Raw genomic sequence first — 23,742 nt, 5'->3', positions numbered from 1 at the left:
GGTGAGGCCAAAGAGGCCTCTTTCTCAGGATGCAAAGTGAAGCAGGCACTTTTTCTCAGGGTTATGCAGGTTCTGGCCTTGCCAAAGAATTGAACATCTACTATGTCCTAGGCCTTGGGCAAGATCCTCTACATTTATATGAGGTAGCTTACTCCCTTTAACGTGAGGTTTTTTTCAGGGTTAACTTCCCAGATAGGCCTTTCTTTACCATCCTATCTTCATGCTTTCCTGTTGTATTTTCATCTTATTACCCAGTGGATCACTTTCATAGCTTATTGTTTTCCTATGACACTGTAAGCAGTTGTTTCCCTGTTTACACTGTATATTGTTGTTTGCCTAGTTACACTGTGTGTGGTTGTTTGCCTAGTTACAGTGTATGTGTTTTTTTGCCTGGTTACACCATATATAGTTGTTTTCCTATTTATACTGAATGTGGTTATTTCCCTATTTACACTGTATGTGTTTTTTTGCCTAGTTACACTGTATGTAGTTTGTCTGGTTACACTGTATGTGATTGTTTCCTTATGTACACTATATGTAGTTGTTTGCCTATTTATACTATATGTGATTGTTTGCCTAGTTGTACTCTTTGCCTAGTTACACTGTATGTGATTATACACCTGGTTAGACTGAATGTAGTTGTTTCTCTGTTCACATTGTATGTGATTGCTTTTCTATTTACACTGTATGTGGTTGTTTCCCTGTTTACACCGTATGTTGTTGTTGCTTTCCTGTTCACACTGTATGTGGTTGCTTTCCTGTTCACACTGTATGTGGTTGCTTTTCTATTTACACTGTGTGTTATTGTTTTTCTGTTTACACTATAGGTGGTTGTTTCCCTGTTTACACTGTATGTGGTTGTTTTTCTGTTTACACTGTATGTGGTTATTTTCCTGTTTACACTGTATGTGGTTGCTTCCCTGTTTACACTGTATGTGCTTGTTTTTCTGTTTACACTATATGTGATTGTTTTTCTATGTACACTGTATGTGGGTGCTTCCCTGTTTACACTGTATGTGCTTGTTGCTCTGTTTACACTATATGTGATTGTTTTTCTGTGTACACTGTATGTGGTTGCTTCCCTGTTTATACTGTATGTAGTTGTTTGCCTATTTATTGCCTGTCCACCTGCGTTCCCTCAGCCTCTATTACTGAAGGTCTGTGACAGCAATAGCCATGCCTCTTTCATGCACTACTGTGCACCCAGTAGCACTGCCAGATTAAATATGGATACTCAGTGAAATTTGAATTGTGACTCAAAACAAATATTACTTTCATTTTACTAATTTATTTTGTAAAGTGACACATTATAATTGTACATATTTATGGGTATAATTTGATATTTTGATACATGTATATGTTGCATAATGATCAAATCATCATAGTTAATATATCCGTCACCTCATGCATATGTCATTTCTTTGTGGTGAAAACATTCAAAAACCTCTTTTCTAGCTGTTTTGTAAAATACCTTACTTTTAACTATAGTCACCATACTGTACAATAGAACATCAGAAGTTATTCCTCCTATCTAATTGTAACTTTGTATCTGTTAACTAACCTGTCCCCATCCTTTCCTCACCCATCCCCTTCCCAGTTTCTGGTAACTACTGTTCTATTTTCTACTTTTATGATGTCATCTTTTTTTTCCCTTAGATTTCACATTTGAGTAACATCATATGATATTTGTCTTTCTGTGTATGGCTTATTTCCCTTAACATGATAGCCTCCAGGTTCATCCATGTTGCTTCAAATGACAGGAGTTCATTCTTTTTTATGGCTGATTGATATTCCGTTCTATATATATATACTATATTTTCTTTATCCATTCATCTGTTGTTGGACACTTAGGTTGATTACATATCTTGGCTATTGTAAAAAGTGCTGCAGTAAACATGGGAGCGCAGATATCTCTTTGGCATACTGATTTCGTTTCCTTTGGATATATATCCAATAGAATGGTTGCTGGATTATATGGTAGTTCTATTTTTAATTTTTTGAGGAGCCTTCATACTGTTTTCCAAAATGACTGTACTAGTTTACAATCTCTCTAACAGTGTGTAAGTGTTCCTTTTTCTCTACATCCTCACTAATACTTGTTTTCTTTTGTTTTTTTGATAGTAGTTATTCTAACTGGAGTGAGGTGGTATCTCCTTGCAGTTTTGATTTGCATTTGCCTGATGATTAGTGATGTTGAGTATTTTTTCGTATCCGTTGCCGTGTGTATATTTTCTTTTGAAAAGTGTCTGTTAAGCTTGGTCTTTTGCCTTTTTTTTTTTTTTTTTTGGCAAAGTCTCACTCTGTCACCTAGGCTGGAGTGTGATGGTACAATCATGGCTTACTGCAGTCTTGACCCCCTGCCTCAAGCCATCATCCCATTTCAGTCTCCCAAGTAGCTGGGACTATAGGAGCATGCCACCATGCCTGGCTAATTTTTGTAGTTTTTGTAGAGACCGGGTTTTGCCATGTTGCCGAGACTAGTCTCAAACACCAGGACTTAAGCAATCCACCTGCCTCAGCTTCCCAAAGTGCTGGGATTGCAGGCATGCACTCAGCTTCTGTTTTTTTAATTGAGTTATTTGGTTGGTTGGTTGGTTGCTGTTAAGTTCCTTAGCTATTCTGGATATTAACTCCTTGTCAGATGTTTAGTTTGCAATTTTTTTCTCTCATTTGGTAGGTTGTCTCTTCACTCTGTTAATGGTCTTTTGCAAAGCTTTTTAGTTTGCTATAATCCCATTTGTCTATTTTTGCTTTTGTTGCCTGTGTTTTTGAGGCCTTATTTTAAAAATCCTTGCCAAGCCCAGTGTTGTGAAGCATTTTGCCTGTGTTTTCTTCTAGTAGAGTCATAGCTTTAGGCTTTACCTTAAATCTTTATTTCATTTTAAGTTGATTTTTGTATATGTTGAGAGGTAGGGGTCTAGTCTCATTCTTCTGCGTATGAATATCTGATTTTCTCAACACCATGTATTAAGGAGACTGTCCTTTTCCCATTGAGTGTTTTTGGCACATTTGTAATAATTCGTTTGGCTGTAGGTGTGATAATTTATTTCTGTGTTCTCTATTCTGTTTCATTGGTCTTTGTGTTTTGTTTTTATGCCAGTACCATGCTGTTTTGATTACTATAATTTTGTAGTATATTTTGAAGTCAGGTAGTGTGATGCTTCTTTCTTCTTTTTGCTCAGAATTGCTTTAGCTATTCTGGTTTTCTTGTGGTCTCATATGAATTTTAGGATTTTTTTTCTATTTCTATGAAGAATGTCATTGGTATTTTGATAGGAATTGTAATAAAGCTATAGATTGGTTTGGATAGGATGGCCATTTTAGCAATATTAATTCTTTCAGTTCATGGACATGGAATATGTTTTCATTTGTTTGTGTCTTCTTCAATTTATTTCTTCCTTGTTTTATAGTTTTCATTGTAGAGATCTTTTACCCTGGTGGTTATGTTTATTCCTATACAGCTTATTTGTTCATAGCTATTGTAAATGGAATTATCTTCTTGATTTATTTTTCAGGTAGATTACTATTAGCATATAGAAATACTACTGATTTTTTAATGTTAATTTTTGTATCCTGCAACATTATTGAGCAAATAATATTCTAGTATAAGTATATCCCAAATGTAAGATATGTTTATACTGAAAAATTATTTGTGGTTTTCCTGAAACTCAAATTTAATCAGATTTCTGGTAGGTTTAAATGCTAAATCCAACAACCCTAGTACCTGGTGTTAAGTAGGGTGTGTAGCATATTGTAGGAGCTCAATAAATATTTGAATGAACAAGCAAGTGAATACAATGAAAGAACACATTTCTTTCTCATGAACAGTTTTACAAAGTGGATCTTATTATTTTATAGATATGATGAGCAAATAATTCAATAAGCTTGTCTGTGGGTCCAGAGTCAGTTAGGACAGGGTGGGATAACAGTCAAATTTTGAAACTGCTCTTTTCAGCTTTTCAGTACATTGTACTGCCTTGCTTTGTTAAATGAAATTTCTTCCTTGTAGCAGTCAGATTTTTTGGTTGTATCAACAGAAAACTGAACTCTCCTTAGTTTAAGCATAAAGAGAGGTTATTAAAGGATTTTTAGGAGCTCTGGGTCCCTGGAGGACAGAGAAACAAACCAGAGGCTGACTGGCCTGAACTGATTCCCCCAGCATGTTGTAGAACTGATCCAATGGAAATACTGATGTTGCCCTTACTCAGCACAGATACTGCAGCCTGCACCATTGACATCCCCAATGTGGACCACTAGACCACACAGCCAAGCCCCTGACCCTTAGGGCTTCCAGATGTAACTGCGTCTTTCCTTACCAATGTACATACAGCTTCACACTATTTGCCCCAGGTATATCTGATTGAGAACCTGAAGACATATGTCTTCATGCTAGCTACAAGAGAGTGTGGAAAAGTGAACCTTTGGCTTCTAAAGTCAAAGCTCTCTCGATCTCCCTCTACATTCATTAGAAGGGAAATTTTTCAAGCACAGGAAGTATCTTAAAAGGTGCTGGGCAGCCTAAAAGATAATATGTGTCCACTTGACACTGCCTTTGAGCTTCAGTAGCACAATACCTTCTGATTTTTTAAGACAGGTATTACTTTCTACCTTGTTTGAAAACAGGAGTAGTGTTTGCTTTAATTTTTTAATGTGCCTACAGAGTACTGAGCCTGTACTCTCAAGAGACACTCAATATATGACTGAATAAAAGCTGAATTATCTGTCTAGTGGGATTTGATAGGCGACTTAAATTCTATTCATGTGTATTTAAAAAATTTCCAATCATGAACATTTATAATAAAAATAGTTAAAGTTTCCAAAACTTGATCTAACTGGGAGAAAAATAATAGGTCTGAAATACCTAATCTTCAAATCTGAAATCCAAAATTCTCTGAATGTCGCAGGATTTTTTTTTTTTTTTCTGATACCTCATTGGCAGAATTACCTGACCTGAAGTGACACAAGGCTATTTATAGTCTTTGTTATTCCACTTAATTGAATATTCATATGTTTCCTGGCAGAAATGTTAATGTACTTGATTACAAGCTGTTGCCCTGATCTCATTGGAGATACTATACTGTATAAGACCTCTATTATCTCTATAAAATCTGGAAAACTCTGATGTTCAAGACTCATCAGTCCCCAAGGGTTTTTTGAAGTGTGCATGCATGTGTGTATGTATGTATACACACATGCATACTGTGTACATAGAACGTTCTGGAAGGGTGCATTCAAACTGCGAGCAGTGATTTTATCTTACAGAATGGATTAGATGGGGAGATAGGAATGAATTTATGTTTAATATTCTTTAGCATTTCTAATTATTATTATTTTAAAAATTGCCTTTTTAAATGAAAGAAGATACAGTAGAATTGAATGGAAATGTTCTTGTACTTAGGAAAATAGTGGTAATATTAATTTTAAAAGATGGTTTGTCAAGTAGGCTATGCGTTTCACATAGTTCAACATTGCAACTGATAAAGACTCAGAAAAAGTTATATACAGAATAGGTGGCCTCCTGCCTTTTGGATAATATGTGCGTGCCCTGGTGGCAGGGAATTTACATCAGCAAAAGCACTAATTTTGCTAAAAAAAAAAATTGAGGCACACAAAAATGTGATGAGTAAATGAAACAACTGTTATAAGTGATGGATTTGGCGTGTTTTACAAAGTCTGAATGATTACTCATCCACTGTACGTTTGCAGAAGTTCTTTAACAAAAGCCAGACGCATACGTAGTGGCAGGGGTTAGTAGGTGGATGTGAGGATTAAGCCCTGTGAGTTTCTGGTGCATTGGTTGGTAACTGTTTTTTGGCTTGTCAACAGGCTATTTTTCTGAGTCAGCCTATAGGATGGCTTCCAGGGGTAAGTCTATTTTGCTTTTCTGATTTTAAAATATAAAGTGGTAATGGAGATCTGACGAGTTGCTCTCTGCATTCGATTCTGTAAATCAGTATTTCTTGCATTTCTTCTGTAAGAAAGACGTTGGTCACATTTCAGCGTATTCTGGTGTTCCTGCTGCTGATTTTTATAGCTTTGCCTCACCTCCCCCTAATTTTAAAAGTCAAATGCCCAAGTGCTGAAAGAATTTGCAAGGGGAATTGCAAAGGTTGTGTGTAAGTTCTGTGGCTGAAGTGTGGGGAGCAGTATGATTGAGCTGCAGCCTTTCATGACCCTTTCTTTTCAAGAGGAGTTTTTCAATAAATTAGTGTAACACACTTTATGTGCTTGTTTATGACCTTAAAAAAGGTTTAGATTTTGCTGAGTGGCCATTACTGATGCTTTATGATATGTAATAATGGTTTCAACCTGCACATTTTTTCATTTTTTCATTTTTGTACTGAAACAGTGTCATGCATCAGTCAATGTGAAGTTCATTTTTTTTTTTTTTTCCTTTAAAGAGACTTGGGAGAATGTTAGACATGAGAATAAGTCGCTGGATTCTAACTCCAGAGAATGTTGGTTCTCGAATAAAAAAGTGAAGATTCTCCTAGCTCTTACAAGTGAGCTTTGTAGTAATCGCTGATGAAATGATAAAAACACTGCTTTTCCCACTGGAAGTTAAATGCCCCTTTTCATTAACTATAGTACAAGGAACCAAATCATGTGATTTTCTTTTTTCTTTTTCTTTTTTTTTAAAGTTTAACTGTAATTACTTTTTAAAGGCAGTGTTCATTTTGTGGCTACTTTTTTTTTTTCTTCCGGTGCCTAGCATAGTTGAGGATTTTATCCTCTTGTCTATTTTAGGATACTGTAATGAATAATGGAGTTCTGAGGTGCTCTTTCAAAGGAAGTGCTCAGTTGCATCCTTCCAGCCATTGGCTGGTTGAGCTGTCCTACCCACTTCGCTTCAGCTCGTGGAGGCCACCATGAGGGGCTGGGGCATGTCAGTGGCCCACAGCTATTCTGAACGGTAGTTATATCTATGTGGGGGGTCAGAAGGGAACTGACTTTTCATTCATTAATGTTCAGTAGCCACGAAAGAAATTGATATTTAAAAAACAAACAAAAAAAAAAACATGTAAGGGAATTTCAGTTGATTTTTTGAAAAATGAAAACATTCACATTAGGACCTTTAAAAATGAAAGCACTTATGTTCTTAGTGCTGTGGATCTCACATATAAATACTTGTACCCCATCCCCCTCCCCCCACCGCCTTCCTCCCCAAGTCTGAAGGCCTGTGCTAAGGGCTGTGTGAAGTAGGAGGTTAATGTGGGCTCTTTTTCTGGGACACCAGTAATTCTTGAATATTTTGGGTAAGGGTACAAAAGTATCCCATTTCAGCTGATCAGTAATTTAGGGGCTTTTAAATGCTGATGTAAGCAAGGGTATATTATGGAATGGAATGTGAGATAATATATGTTAGTGTAAAGAGACATCTCTGTTGCCAAGGGTGAGTCCAGACTACACTCCTAGACCTTACTTCTGGTCCTCCTTGCAAGGGTGGTCCTCTGTCCTCTGCTGTGAAATCTTCTTTGGTAGAAATGTGATGGAGTTTGCTTTCACCCCTTCTCAAAAGGCTGTGCCAGGAACACTTCTATGGGCACAATGAGGTGAACCACTGTGAGGTTTGAGAAAATTTATTGCCTGGGGTGAGCTGGAACACTTAATCCATCGTGTCACATATACACAGAGGTCTTTGAAAGGGACAGGAATCTTGATGGAAGGCTCAGCTACCATCCAGAAATGGTTAGAATAAAAAGGCAATTGTTTCTTTCAGTGAGAGAAAGGGAAGAATAACATGTGATGGAGATTGGCACCTCTTCTGCCATTCTTTAACCTCCGTAATGACTTACCAAAGAGCTTTTTTTTAAAAAAAAAGAGATAGGAAAATTAATTATCAATGATTTCAGAGCAGATTATTATGTATGTGAATTATCCAGCCTCTTCAGATTTTGTCCTGTTGTCATCATTTGTCAGTATTTCTCAACATGTCATGGAAAGGTGATTCAGGATGAAACCCAAAACTGTTTTTTTTTTGAAACAGAGTCTCACTCTGTTGCCTAGGCTAGAGTGCAGTGCCATGATCTCAGCTCACTGCAACCTCTGCCTTCTAGGTTCAAGCAATTCTCATGCCTCACCCTTCCAAGTAGCTGGAATTACAGGTACATGCCACCACACCCGGCTAAGTTTTGCATTTTTAGTAGAGATGGGGTTTCACTATGTTGGCCAGGCTGGTCTTGAACTCCTGGTCTCAAGGGATCCACCCACCTTGGCCTCCCAAAGTACTGGAATTACAGGTGTGAGCCACCACAGGCCCCTAAACTGCTTTTTATTTCTAGTTGTGTGTTGCCAGTTCAGAAACTTAATTAAGCTTATGGAATGACAGACGTATTTCACCTTTTGTAGATGAGAATACATTCAAGACTGGGCTTAAGTACATATATCTTTGATATAATTTACTAAACCCTTAAATCCATATTCACACATGCAAAATAATCAGATCTTAAAGTAACTATTGGAAGAAAGAAGAGGGAAAAATAGTAGGCAATCTTCACGACACTTTAATGTGTATGTTTATTGCTTAAAGTGTTCAAACACAGCTTCGTTTTGTATGGTTAATTTTGGTGGTACAATATTTGAAAAGGTGATGGATAAAAAGTGCAGGATGCAATTTTTGAAGCTGTAATTTGCAGGAGACTAATAATACAAGTCCATTTTCTTTTCTGAGTGTGCTATTTATACAATTGATATTTTTAACAAATCTTTAAAACTGGAATGAAAATAGTAATTCATCTTAAGGGTAAGAAAGGTTGCAGCTGTGCCAAATTTGGAAACTTTAATAAGTCCTCTTGGTGGTTAAGCACCGATTATGGAATATTCTAATTTGTGTGTCACAGAGCACAGTGCTCAGCAGAAAGCATGCACTATCTTAAATTAATGTTAATTAATTAATGTTAAATGATTGAGTCAATTTGGCAGTACTTCTTTTCGTCTCTGGAAAGAAAGCATATTTAATTTAGAAGTGGCAGGTCAATTTTAAAGCTAAGCTACGATAAGTAGGTCAAGTGAAATTGTGCACAGAGCAGGGATAGTGGCATTATATGTACAAAGAAAAAAGACTGAAGGGAAAAGTATCAAAATGTTTACCTGTGAAGATGATGAATAATTTGTTTTTTATACATTTTTGTTTGCCTTTAGTTTTCCACAGTGAGCGAATACATTCTTCAAAGCATAATACTTTCACAACGTATGTTAAGCTTTACATACCTCTTTGTTAAATCTCCAATTGATGAATTAATAGTAAACATGATACATATCATATATGATGTGAGTGGTGTCTTCTGTAGTTGGGCAGCATAGTAGCTCTGAGCGGAACTTATATTCTAGCAAAATTCATTTTTTCAAATAAGATTTTGTGTAAAATCCCAGTATAGTCAGTTCTGCTATAACACAACATATGTGTTTCTAAAAAATCATCAGGCTACTGCAAAATCATGCAGTAGACAACACACAATGTATAGGAAAAATGGGGCTAGAAGCACAATGCTAAAAAATTTCGTCAGTGACATCTTAAAAAAGAAAAGATACGAAGCTAATAAACACAGTAGACGGATTTACACCCTTTAAATGTTTAAGCAATACATCAATATGACAACAAACTTGCTACTTTGCCTTGAATAATACCTGGATTTTGCTTGTAGAAGTAGCCTCAGAAGAGTTGCAGCTGGTGAGTTATTATAAAGTGGTAGAAGGAAGCTTATCTGAAATTGGATAAAAAATTATAGCATCACAAGTGAATGCGTACGATGCATAACACTCTTAGTAAACTGAGGTAGCTGGTAGACGTTTGAAGTGTGTGCTTGGTGCAGCTGGGTAGGTTTCAGGGTGTTCACCTACTGTTTCTTGAAGGCAGAATCACGCACAAGCAAACCGAAATTCTTGGGGGATATGCTCAAGTTGTTTACTGTGTAACAAATTTACATTTCCAAAATCAATGTGATAACAGAACTGACTCTGTATGAGATGGATGAAGAACAGCTGCACTAGCTCGAGGTATGTCAAGAGCCCCGTGTAGAACCCAGCCTCCCCATTGCCACCTCAGGGGTTCCATGGAGCATTGCCATGTGGTGTAAACTTTATTTTTTTTGTTGTTTGTTTGTTTGTGACCCGGATCAGACACAGAAAGTTATTTTTCTTGTGGAGACATTCAGTCCTACCTACGTATTCTTCCCTGGCTGGAGTCTGGAGATGTGCCAAGGACTTTGGCATTTACAACTTTCAGTTCCACTGCCAGATGGGCTGCCCAGTAAAGCAAATGGCATTGAACTGAAAACCCTATAGAATACCTTGCTCCAGGTCCTTGCCAGGGACTATAACCTTGAACCCAGTGGTACTCAATACTTATGAAATGCCGCTATGAAAAAACAATATTTATGGATTGCAGTGTGAAGGACAGAGGTTCATTTGTTTCTCTGGATACCCAACAACAATGAGGAAGAAAGGGTATGTTGTTTGACAAATCATTTTCCAAGGTGTCAATATTGAAAGAAGGTGTGAGAAATTTATATTTATCAAAAGGGGTCATTGGTTATAAAATTGTTCAGGGAAATCTGTAAAATCTCTACCAGAAATAATCTAGACCAGCAGAAATCTCTATTCTGAGATTTTGATATCCCTGAGAATTTGTGCATCCTTCCTCCACCCCCAGCAATTAGTCTTACTGGATTATACTTGATATTATGCCTCTGCCCCTACTGAATCTCATTACAAGATAGAGCCTTACAAATCTTTATTGTATGGGGTGTCTGTCTTGTGGGTGTTATAATGTCCTCTTTATGAAGACTCTTGGGTGAAGTGTCTCTCTGGTTTCAGTACCACGAATGACTGTACTTCTACACAACTCTGGGTTTTTATGTTATGTATGTAGTCAGTCATGTAATTGATCATGTTTTCTTCCTCTTTATGGCCACAGACTTTTTTTTTTTGACCCACACAGGTTTTTGTGTTTGTTTTTTTTGTACTTTAAATTCTGGGATACATGTGCAGAACTTGCAGGTTTGTTAAAAAGGTATACACATGCCGTGGTGGTTTGTTGCACCCATCAACCCACCATCTATATTAGGTATTTCTCCTAATGCTTTCTCTCTCCTAGCCCCCCACCCCACAATAGACATGGTGTGCGATATTCCCCTCCCCATGTCCATGTGTTCTCATTGTTCAGCTCCCACTTATGAGTGAGAACATGTGGTGTTTGATTTCCCATTCCTGCGTTAGTTTGCTGACAATTATGGTTTCTAGCTTCATCCATGTCCCTACAAAGGACATCAGCTCATTCTTTTTATGGCTGCATAGTATTCCATGGTCTATATGGGCTACATTTTCTTTATCCAGTCTATTATTGATGGACATTTGGGTTGGTTCCAAGTATTTGTTATTGTGAACAGTGCTGCAGTAAACATACGTGTGCATATGTCTTTATAGTAGAACTATAGTAACCAAAACAGCATGGTACTGGTACCAAAACAGATATATAGACCAATGGAACAGAGCAGAGGCCTCAGAAATAATGGCACACGTCTACAACCATCTGATCTTTGACAAACGTGACAAAAACAAGCAATGGGGATAGCATTCCCTATTTAATAAATGGTGTTGGGAGAACTGGCTAGCCATATGTAGAAAGCTGAAGCTGGACCCCTTCCTTACACCTTATACAAAAATTAACTCAAGATGGATTAAAGACTTAAACATAAGACCTAAAACCATAAAAACGCTAGAAGAAGACCTAGGCAATACCATTCAGGACATAGGTATGGGCAAAGACTTCATGACTAAAACGCCAAAAGCAATGGCAACAAAAGCCAAAATTGATAAATGGGATCAAATTAAACTAAAGAGCTTCTGCACAGCAAAAGAAACTATCATAAGAGTGAACAGGCAACTTATAAAATGAGAGAAAATTTTTGCAATCTATGTATCTGACAAAGGGCTAATATCCAGAATATACAAGGAACTTAAACATTTTTTTTTTTTCAGACAAAAAGAAAAACTATTTGCCAGCATTCCGATGCTGAGAAGATTTCACACAAGTGTGTTTGAATTACTAGGGTTTATTGAAAAATCAGATCTGGTAACATTGCACTCTTATGTCTCTATGGCAACCATGGGATTCAATAAAGTATTGCCATTTTCCTTAAAATAGAACAGGCACTCTTCAGTTTTACCTTTTTTTATTTTACCTGCCTGGCCCCTGTAAATGTTTAACTGTAAGCCCTCAGCTTAGAAAGCAATTTGTGACCCACCTCTAGAAAATGTGCGGGCTTTTATTTGCGTTTGTGTACTAATCTTATTCTTGAGCTCATTTTATTTTTTTCTTGAATTATCTTTCCTTCATTCTATTTCCTTCATCCACTTATATGAATTTTCCATTGTTGGTTCATCTTGGGATGTTCTGTGCTTTTTCATAAATTGCTTTAAGTTCTTTTAGAAAGAAGCAAGATGTATTAAATATATAAATATTAAAATTAGGAGAACGACTTCTTTCTCCCAGATCATTTCATTTTTATTTTTAGCCTAGTAAATTTAAAGTGATTTCAGCTATTTTTCTGACCTATTTTCGAGTCTATTTGATTCTAGTACCATTCAGAGCTCTGCAATTCTTTGTTTTCTTTTTTTTTTTTCTATTTCCTCACAGAGACTCTAAGAAGACATGAGACATTCAGCACATACAGTTGTTTTGTACCTAAAGTTGGTTGACTCTCCCTGATTTTGCATTAAGAACTGAAGAGTTAAGTAATTTTCACATACAATTTGGGATTTCCATATTTCCTTGAGAAATAAGAGGACACAACTAGACCCAGTTAGCCCTTAAATGTGTTTGTGTCTAGTTCACCACATCTTTTCCCTGCCTCCCCCATTGCCTCCATGACACTGAGGCTGAATGCTACTTGTCCTGTTTTCCTTGATTTTTCTTGGTCTGCAACCCATTGTTGGCCCACCACCCCAGCTGATCTTGCTGCCAAAGCATGTTCTACTCGTTGGCAGTTACTGGATTGGCTTTTCTTTAATGTCCCTCTTAGGGTTGCGAGCTTCCTTGGCAGGAGTGTCATGGCTCTGTGTGTGCATGTGTAGGTAAAAAGAACACTAGGTTCATTCATTCACCGAATGTTTATTGAGCACCTACTCTGTGGCAAGAACTGTCCTGGTGCTGGGGATAGAGCAGTAAATAAAAGAGGCAAAGATATGTGCCCTACTGGAGTTTACATTCTACTGGGAGTTGGTAAGTGCTATAAAGAAAAATAACACCAAAGGGCTTTGTCTTTAATTTGAAGATGGTAGGTTAGACCTTGCTGCCTAGGTTTTTTTTTCTTTTTGAACAGAGATCTAAATTAATTGAGGAATGAGGAGTGAACTGTGCAGCTATCTGGGGAAGAGCATGGCAAACCAAGGGGCAGCAATGGGAGTAAAATCCAGGAGGAGAGATCATACTGGATTTAGTATTAGACATTGCTTTTACTTCAAATACTGCCTTGACTAATGGTATGAACTGTGACCTTCTGGACCATGTCTGGGAACTCGTCTCTAAAATGCTAAGATTCTATGTAGAAGAAGGACTATGCCTTGCTAGTTTCTACCCAGTGCCAAGTCTAGTCCTTGGCTCTTGGTAAGCATTTGGTAAATATTTGTGCAGTTAACAGATGGACACAACAGTGGTTTTGGCCGGGCGCTGTGGCTCACACCTATAGTCCCAGCGCTTTGGGAGGCCAAGGCAGGTGGAACACCTGAGGTCAGGAGTTTGAGACCAGCCTGGTCTGAACATGGTGAAACCTTGTCTCTACTAAAAATACAAAAATTAGCCAGGCATGTTGGTGTGCGCCTGTAATCCCAGCTGCTCAGGAGGATGAGACGTGAGAATCACTTGAACCCGGGAGGCAGAGGTTGCAGTGAGCCAAAAGTGTGCCACTTGACTCCAGCCTGGGCAGCAGAGTGAGACTCTTTCTCAAAAAAAAAAAAAAAGGAATATAAAGCATCTCAAAAGCAGGATCTTAGCTGATTGTTTAATACAGTCCCAGAGATTAATGACAAGGAAGATGCCTAGTCCTGAAACATGTGCCCAAGGAATTTCTCTAATGATAATTCCATATTTTCTGCACTTAGCAAGACATATCTACACATTAAACTGGGGATTATTATGACCCAGGAAAGGGACCTGGGATTCTTTGACTGTTTCCTCTTGAGGGCATTAGTGTCACTGATTGGGAGACAGTCCTCTAAATTCGGCTAAATATTGGTTACGTGCTATAAGGACAGTGGGACAGTAGGAACCAGACTGAGTGCAAGGATTGTATCTGAGTTGTTGTGTCCGTTTTTTTCCCTTAGTGTATCCCAACTTCTAATATAGTAACTGTGAGCTCACAGTAAGAGCTCAGTACATATTTGGTAAAGAGTGAATAAAATCAAAGGACGCATTTTCAAGCTCTTTCGGAAGACAGTGTTGGAGTCACACTGGAAAGGCATCACACATTCTGCCTGTTTCCTTCCTAAGAAATTCACACTAGAACGAGAGGAGATTGAAAAGGCTGAAAAGTGGCGGGAAGGCCAGACCTACTGGTAATGTCTTATTTGCATAACTCATTTAGTTATTGTCTTTACTTACAGATGGGAAAATGAGGTCAGAGCTAGTAAGTGGCAGAACCAGGTAGTTTGACTCCAGGGGTTGTATTTTTAACTCCTAGAGTGTGTTACGTACAGAGAAGGATAACTGGCAGTTACAGAAACAGAAGTATGAAAAGAATTCATTCACTAAATGGCTAAATGGATTCTGTTAGTGGCATTAGTGACTGATGATCTTTTCTGGTGAAAATCATTTCTTTCATATGGAACAGGTGTCAGATGGAGAGAAAGGTCTACTCCATAACTAACACTTCTCTGGTTTTCTTGTTTACTCCTCCAAGACTTTGCCATGGTTCAGTTTCTTGAGAGTTTATATCAGATTTTCTAAAAGCCACTGGGGAACCCCTTCATAACAGGAATTCTTGTTTTGATTCAGATAACACATGGGTATTTCCTAACTACCATCTTCCCAATCCCACATGCTTCATAGCCCAAGAGCTCCTTCCACATTTAATGATGTGCTGGCCACATTATTTCCCATCAGCCTCAACTCCTTCCTTCTTTTCTATTTCATGAAAAAATTCTTGTTCATCAACAATTAGGTTTCCTTCTGCTTATTTTCATTGTAGATAGAATGAACTCAGTTGTTACCATGCTCTTGCGGAAGAACAAATTTAAAGCTGGAAGAAAGCTTTGCGAATTTGTAACAGCAGTCTGTTGGGTTCAGGGAGAATTGTTGGAACCCTACGCTTTCCTTTCATTTGTGTGCTTTCAAGTGAGGGGAACATTGTGATTTTTGTAGATGTTGTCAGCATAGATGGCAGAGATAAGCAGATATCCTGGCCAGCGTTCTGGGGAAGATGAAAATGGTTGTGTTTTCTCATGACTTTATTTTTCCAGAGCTGACTCTATGGCAATATCACTCTGACAAATATTGGCTGGCCATGGAATATTTTAAAGAGCAGGGGTTTCGTGAATGTTCTGTCTATTACCATGGCTGAGGAATCAAAACACAATATTCTCCACACATTTCCTCGAGCACTCATGGATGGATTCCAGTATGATACTTTTATGTTAGCTCTTAGACCACAGGAAGAATTTAAAATAAATGATTCCTGAAAACACAATGAAGAAGAATCGAGTAGAATATTTTGTACCATTTTTCTCTTTCTGCACGGTAATATCATGCTCAGAGTGGTGACAAAGACTGAGTGCAAAAGGGCTTTGCAAAAATATTTGTTTTCAGATGCTTGTTGTGAACATGATGGCAATGACCATCATATGTAACATCTGCTTGGCTCACAGTCTCTATCCTTATATAAGGAAAGAGCAGACACTGATGGTGTTCAAAAACAAACCCACCACAGACATCCCAAAGACTTCTATAATTTCCCCCCTTCTCTAGAATGTACTTCTCACATTATTGTGTGATTAATAAGAATAAATAATAGGGTGTGAGTATACAAAGGAAGGATACTGAGAGAGAGCTTTTTTGCACTGGAACTTTATTTGGGCAAAGATTCTTCTACAGTACCTCTCGTGTTTATGAACAAAGCAGGATGGCCCGGATGTAAATTAAGGATTTCAGTTATGGTGCTGTTTTAGAGGAGTTCCCTTTGTGATGCCATGTTCGTATCAGGCTCTGGTGACCAAGGTGGTGGTGGCGGCGATGATAATGTTGTTTATGATAATGGCTGCAGTGCATTGACTGCTTGCACTTCAGGTTCTGTGCGAAGTGCATGCTAGGCATTAATCTATGCATTATTCCACAACAGCCTGTGAAGTTGAGACTGTTCTTATGCTCATTTTGCAGATGAGGACACTGAAGCTTAGAGGGCTTGAGTAATTTCCTCCTGGGTGAATAGCTAATGAGAAATGGGAAGAGCTTGAATTTGAGGCTAGTACTCTCTGACCCCAGAGCCTGGGCTCTGATACCTCATTCTCACCACATCCTTTCTAGAAGTAGGAAACTCTTGCTTGGACCATTTCAGGGGCCTGTTGCCTATCCCTGCTTTCCTCCTGTTTCCTTTTTAGCTCTTTTTCCTAGCATGTACCTCTCCACTGAAGGTCCACCATCCCTGTTTCTTTGCCTGACTTATATACCTCTCAGTCTTCAGGGCTTCTTTACCCTGGGGTCTCTCCTTTGAATTCTCATAATATTTTGTTCTTATCTTAATCAAAACTCCATGCAGTTTGTAGTCAGCTACTTAAGTATTCCAGGGATTCGTAACCTGTGGTCTGAGCAGTCAACTGAGTTTTTTCTGTCTATGCCTGTGTGAATTTTCTCTGGAGTCTGTAGTTTTCATATGAATCTCAGAAAAGTATTTGACCAAAAAGGTTAAGGTGTTATTGTTTATAGGATCGCCCACCCTCCTGTAAATAATAAGCTCCAAGAGGAAAGGAGCATATCTTATTTATGTTTATTTCCCTAGATGGATATAATAGGATAATATTTTTGGAGTGTTTGGATGAATGAATGTAGTTACTAGTTAGACAATGAGGTGGTATAGCCTGTGGCTTAAGAACATAGGATCTAGATTCCAGCTGTGCCTTGGGTTGAAGTCCTTCTTTGCAAACCCTTTGGCAAGTGATACAGTCTCTCAAAGTCTCGTTCTCCTCATTGGTAAAAGGGATACTGTAATAATATTAAAGGTAGAAGGTTGTTGTTAAAGATTAAAATAGGGTAATGCATGTAAGATGCTTAGCATGGGAATACATAGCATACCTTCCATAATTAGCTGCTATGATTATTATTACTAAAGAACCTTTTGAAAGGGGCCAAAGAATGAGGTTCTCATGATTTTCCTAGTGACTACTGCAGAGAAACAAAAACCTGCAAAGCAAAAATTGTTTGCATGCCGCTTTTGAGTCTTAAAGACTTAGGACCGATGTGCTGTCATTAACCAAGGTGCCAGGTGCAAGGCAGCTCCCTCCCTAAAATGTTTTTCTTGGGCATTTCCATTCCCTGTGGCCTTGACCCTGGACAGACAGTGGCTCAGGCTCCCCAGACAGGCACCCAGAATGCTAGCTAATGGAAATTTTGTGATAGTCTGCCCCCGAGGATTTGGACATATGTTGTTTTGTGTCTAAATCAACGGAAATAAGTGCAGCTGTAGCTACCCCCTCTGCATAATCATCTAAGTAGCCTGTTTCTTTGCATGCTCATGGAGTCCCCAAGTGCTGGGCCCATCACTTGCCACCCTCTCTGGGCATCCCAAATGAGTACAGTAGGTCAGATGAAAGGCGGAGGCTGATCGGGCGTCATTGCCGATTTACACAGCAATGATGAATAGTTACACATAGATCAAGACATAAAAGTTATTTATAATAGTCCGGTCACCAGGGTCACACTGGCAAGAAGGAATCTTTAGAGAGGTGCTTTGGTTGGATACTTCTGAACTCTGGCTCATTAATGTGTACCAAATATAGAAAAGTTAGTTTAAAATCTCTTTACGGAAAATATATTATGAGCTGGATTTTACTGACATAGGAATATTGACTTACACCTTTCCCATAGGTTGCTATTAAGTATGTACCATTTCTTTTTATCATTGGTAGCTGTGACCTTGGCTCAGTCATTTGCAAATTTTCTTTTTTTGGTATATCTTAAAAATGGGTAGCACCTTTTATTCATATTTACTCCAAACTGGAAGCAGCCTGAATGTCCTTATACTAGTGAAAGGATAAACAAGCTGTGGTTTATCCATACAATAGAATACTAATTAGCAATAGAAAGGAACAAGCTACCGATACCCGTAGCAATGTGAATGAAGGTCAAATGCACTTGCTAAAGGACAAAAAACAGACGCAAAAGCCTAAATGCTGTATGATTCCATTTATATGACATCTGGAAAAGGCAAAACATAGAACCAGAAAACTGATAGGTGGTTTCTGGGGATTGGAGATGGGGGCTGTTTCAACTATGAAGGAGTAGCACAAGAGAGTATTTTGAGGTGATGGAACTGTTCTGTATCTTGATTGTGCTGGTGGTGACATGGCTGTGTGCATCTTAAAACTTGAACAGAAGGTGAATTTTAGTGTATCTAAATAAAAGTAAAAGAATGAAAAAGGAGATGATAGCATATACCCAATATGTTCACATGCTCACAAAGGTTGCTTTGAAAAGGCTGATACATGTAATTTAAATTCCAGAAATTTAATTTAAACCTCACAAATATTTATTGATGAGCTGCTATAGTGCAGTGATTTATGGGAAGTCCTAAAGGAAATACTGATCCATGCACTCAGTAATGTAACCATTTCTTTTGGCAGATATATACAAACAATTCTAAGGTAATTTTAAGGTTATAATAATATTATGGGACAGTAAAGGAGAAAGAGGCAGCTAGATGGAATCAAGGAAGATTGTTAAGAAAGTGAGGAAGGTTTGTCAAGGAATAGTCTTAAAGAATAGGTAGATTTTTTAAGTTTTTAGTAAACTTTTAATTGAAATATAATATTCCCACAGAAAAGTATGCACATCTTACATGCACTGCCTGAGGAATTTTCACCAGATAACTAGTACCCAATCTCTAAGATAGAGCATCACTAGCACGCTTGTGCCTCCTCCTAGTCAACCCCTCTTCTAAGTATAATCACTATCCTGACTTCTAACACCAAGGATTAATCATGTCTGTGTTTTATTTAACTTCATACAAATGAAATCATACAGCATGTACTCTCACATCTGGATTCTTTCGCTTAACATTATGTATGTGAGATTCATCCCTTGTTTGTATGTAGCAATAGTTCATTCTCATAGTATATTCCATTGTATGATTACATCACCATTTATCCATTCTACTGTTGATGGGAATTGGTTTGCCTAGAGTTCTGCACTATTATGAGCAGTGTTGCGATGAACATTATTGCTATATGCTTTTTGGTGAACACGCATATAAATTTCTGTCTGGTTTGGACTAAGAAATGGAATTGCTAGGTTATGAGGCATGCATATGTTCAGCTTTTGGTAGATACTGCAAACCATTTTCCAAAAGTCTTTCTATGAATTTACACCCTCAGGAGCATCATCTGCGTGTTCCATTTGCTCTGTTCCTCACCAACATTTGGTAATACATCTCTCTTTCATTTTACTGAAGAATGCGAAGTGTTTTTTGGCTAGGGATGGTGAGTGCCTGAAGAGTAGTACTCCAGGTAAGAGAACACCCCAAGCAAGAGTGTACGGCTAGAGTTAGAGAATGAGAAAGTTGTTTATATTGGTTTGAATCATTACAATAGATAAGTCCAGAAAGATAAGTTGGTGCTTGATTGCTAGTCTAAATAAAACATTTTTAAAAAATCATTCATTGTATAGTGATGAACCATTAATTTTGTGACCGTAGTTGCCTGAAAACAGCAAAATCATGCTTTAGGAAGGGTTATCTAGTAGTAGGTGTAGAATGTTTTGGGGGAAGTTGTCAGAACAACTTAGTAGTCCAGGCCAGAGTTTCACCATGTCAGAATATCTGTGAAGACAGAGATGGTGGTTGATAGATAAGATGTGATAAGTGACTGTTCAGTAGAGGGCTAAGGGGAAGGAAGAGTAAGAGATACCTCTGACCCTGGTGGTACCTAAGCCAATTATGTCAAAATTCACTACTATCCTCCTTAATGTCTTTAAAGCGTAGTTTATACTTGCTGTCTCCATTTCTTTACTTCCCTATATGCCTTATTTTTTAACTTTTTCATTACTAACAATATTCAATATTATTATTATTAAATATACATATATAAAGTAATACCTGTCAGTTTAATAAAGACCAATAAAATGGATAACCATGTGCCCACCATCCATCTTAAAAAAACAGAAACCTCTGGAAGCCTCATCTTTGAGGCATTCTCCTCTTTACTCCCTACCTAGTTAACCATCATCCTTTTTGTTCTAATCACTCCTTTGCTTTTCATTATAGTTTTAGCATCTTTGACTACATCGCTAAACTATACTTTGAACTTTAAATAAATGGGGTCATAAGGCAAGATTCTATGTGACATCTTTTTTCATTCCACATCTGTCTTGATTTTATCCATATAGAGGCATATCACTCATGTTCACTGATGTGTAGTGATACATTGTGTTAATATTATTCCTCAGTTTATTGATCTCTTTCATCTTTTTTTTTTTTTTTTTACAAAGTCTCTCTGTTGCCCAGGCTGGAGTGCAGTGGCGCGATCTTGGCTCACTGCATCTTTCACCTCCCACATTCAAGTGATTCTCCTGCCTCAGCCTCCTGAGTAGCTGGGATTACAGGTGCATGTGCCACCACACCTGGCTAATTTTTGTATTTTTAGTAGAGACAGAGTTTCACCATATTGTTCAGGCTGGTCTCGAATTCCTGACCTCGTGATCCACTTGCCTTGGCCTCCCAAAGTGCTGGGATTACAAGTGTGAGCCACTGAGCCTGGCCGATCACTTCCCTCTTAATCATTAATCCCTGGACCCATTGACTTTAATATTGTGGCATACGTGATAGACTGAAGTAAATCATGTATTGTGTCCCATAGACTTAAAATTTTTTGTTAATAATTTAATGTTTACAATGAGGTGGAACTACAGTTGTCCTTTGGTATCCTTGGGGGATTGGTTTCAGGATTCCCTTGGATGCCAAAATCCATGGGTGCTCAAGTGTCTGATTTAAAATGGTGTAGTATTTTCATATAACTTATGTACATCCTCACATATACTTTAAATCACCTGCAGATTAGTTCTAATACCTGGTACAACATAAATGCCATGTAAGTAGTTGTTATACTATATTGAGTTTTTATTTGTGTTAATTTTATTGCTGCATTGTTTTTATTTGTTTGCTTTTTAATATTATTGATCCATGGTTGGCAGAATGTGTGGATGTGGAACTTATGGATACAGAGGGGCTGACTGTATTTTGTTTTCTGTATGAAAGAGGTGTTTACTGTACAATAGAGTTTTCCAATCTGGGCAATATTGACCTTTGTAGCCAGATATACTTTCTTGTGAAGGCTGTACTGTGCATTGTAGGGTGTTTAACAGCATCCCTGGCCTCTACTCACTAGATGCCAGTAGCACTTGCTTCTCTGTTTGCAAAAACCAGAAATGTCTCTAGACCTGTCAAATGTCCCCTGGGAACAAAATTGTCCCTTGTTGAGAATTACTGCTCCAAAGTATTAAAATTCAATGGAAAGGCATTGAGTTACCGTGACTGACTGGAGAGAATCATAGCTGTTACCTTCCTCTTAGTACTTCCGAGCTGCCCCATCCCAACCCTAGGTTGGTGACTGTGAACAGTGGTATTTTTCTTTTGTCTTTTGATAGTGGACTTTTACTGGTCCTGGAGACCAGCCCTCTCATGTTGTAAGCACATTATCAGTTTTACCCCCCGCCCCCAGGGACTATTTTTCTGCTCTCACGGTCTACATTCTGCCTACATGTGACTTTCTTTGCCCTAAACCCTTCCTAATCCAGCGGCAGTCTTTACAAGTCCTAGTGAGATGATCATGCTTATTGCATTGCATTTAAAAATTGCTTCCATTCCCATAAGCAAAACAAAAAAAAAAAAAAAAGAAGAAAAGGAAAGGAAAAAAAAGCACGTATCTTTTTGAAATTGTCAGTTTAAAAATCTGTAATAATAAATACATGTTAATAAAGAAGTTAAATACCAATGAGTTACAAGATGTACATATTTGAAATACATGTTTTATAGTATTACTGATATTCTGATATTAATTTAAGCTTAAGAGTTATAGAAAATGCTGAAATGATAGGGCCTTTTGACCTCTGAAATGAAAATTTAAAACATTTAAAGTATATTTAGTTAGCAAACAGCTCTCCCATAACTTTGTGTAATGATTTTTTTTCAAGTACAACACAAAACCTGCTCATGAATCCCAAAGCATTATAAAGCTGGCTCCATCTAGTGTATGAAGTACTATATAGCTAATACTGGGGAAAAAATTGTACTAGGAATGTCTTTTGGTACTTCATTATGAAATTAGATAACAACCAAAACAAAACTGGACTGTAAGCTAAATTTATGTTCCAGGAGATAGATAACCCAGGCCAGAGTGACCTTCACAGCATTAGAGGAGAGGTCTCTGTATATCGAAGCATCAACCTCTAGCATGCCTGACATTTTGTTCTGACAGCCTTGCTTTATTTCCCCCCCGGGGCAGAGGTCTTATTTACAGGTACTATCAACAAACACTGCGTGTAACTTCCATTGTGATATTCTCAGTCCTACTTGGCCAGCTTCCCACTTTTTCTGTATGGAATCATATCTGAGAGTCATGCTCATTTCCCACAGTTAGTGAGAGATTAGGGCTGGGCTCACTTACTATGATTTCAGAACCCTACATGGTTTTCTTTATCAGAGTGAAATTCTTTGTAGCTACTAACCTCTCACCACAATAGAGTGGGTCACTATTTCGGGCTGTGTTTAATCTTGTTTCCACTGAAAGTTTCTAGCACATTCTTTATATCTCTCAATCAGTGTTTCCTAAATTTTAACTATTCTCATGCTAACTTCATTACTTTTGCTTGCAAAAACCACATGGAACTTTAAATATTATATGTATTAAAGGAAATGTTACAATACATAGAAGCCATGAATGGAAATAGGTATTAAAATTAATATAATGAAATTGAAAGAAAATTGTTAGATTCTTGCTAGGTATATTGTCTGGACCGGCGGGTGTCTGAGGTCTGAGCTGTATTGTGAACAAAGGGCAAGTGTTGAGGGATTGAAGATGTATTAGCATCAACCAGAGACTTTCCTTAGATGGAAGAAATTTGAAAAGGCCCTTCTGACTGTGTGATTCCATGGTTAGTTAATGTGAAGTCTGTGTATCTCGATTTGAGATCATCTCGTATCCCACACTTTGGGAAGCTTTGCTCAAGATTTACTATGTTTCTCAAAGGAATTCTATCATTTTCCCCCAAATTTCCAAAGACCTTGTTTCCCCTAGAAAGCCTTCTTGAATAATTATTTCCTTTTTTGAGAACTTTCTTCTTCTATTAACAAGTATAAATTGTGTTGATATGTTGGGTTACTTTTTTTTTTCTTCCTTGTAATTTCATATTTGCTTAGTCTCTTTTCTAACTAGATTAAGTTATTTGAGGACAAACATTGTTTCTTTCTAGTAAATTCCATTAATTGAATTCATGCTTGGTATAAAAATTCAGGGAAGTCTGCTTCATTCTCTGTTTTTTTGTGT

The 23,742-nt window shown here is 37.7% G+C and overlaps 1 protein-coding gene across 12 annotated transcripts in view; it reads left to right on the top strand.

Moving 5' to 3' along the window:
* Positions 1-23,742, top strand: part of MITF (melanocyte inducing transcription factor) — a 223,742-nt gene that overhangs the window by 93,123 nt on the left and 106,877 nt on the right. For 2 of the 12 annotated variants that reach the window (XM_038003661.2, XM_038003665.2), the window contains exon 2: positions 5,827-5,865. The exons of the other annotated variants lie outside the window; for them this stretch is intronic. The gene's annotated coding sequence lies outside the window, so the exon portion shown is untranslated. The remainder of the gene's footprint in view (positions 1-5,826; positions 5,866-23,742) is intronic. 12 annotated transcript variants of the gene reach the window in all.

The sequence above is a fragment of the Chlorocebus sabaeus genome, chromosome 22, assembly GCF_047675955.1.
Source record: "Chlorocebus sabaeus isolate Y175 chromosome 22, mChlSab1.0.hap1, whole genome shotgun sequence".
NCBI lineage: Eukaryota > Metazoa > Chordata > Mammalia > Primates > Cercopithecidae > Chlorocebus > Chlorocebus sabaeus.
Note: the sequence above shows the minus strand (reverse complement) of the source record. Positions and strands in the feature narration are given on the sequence as shown.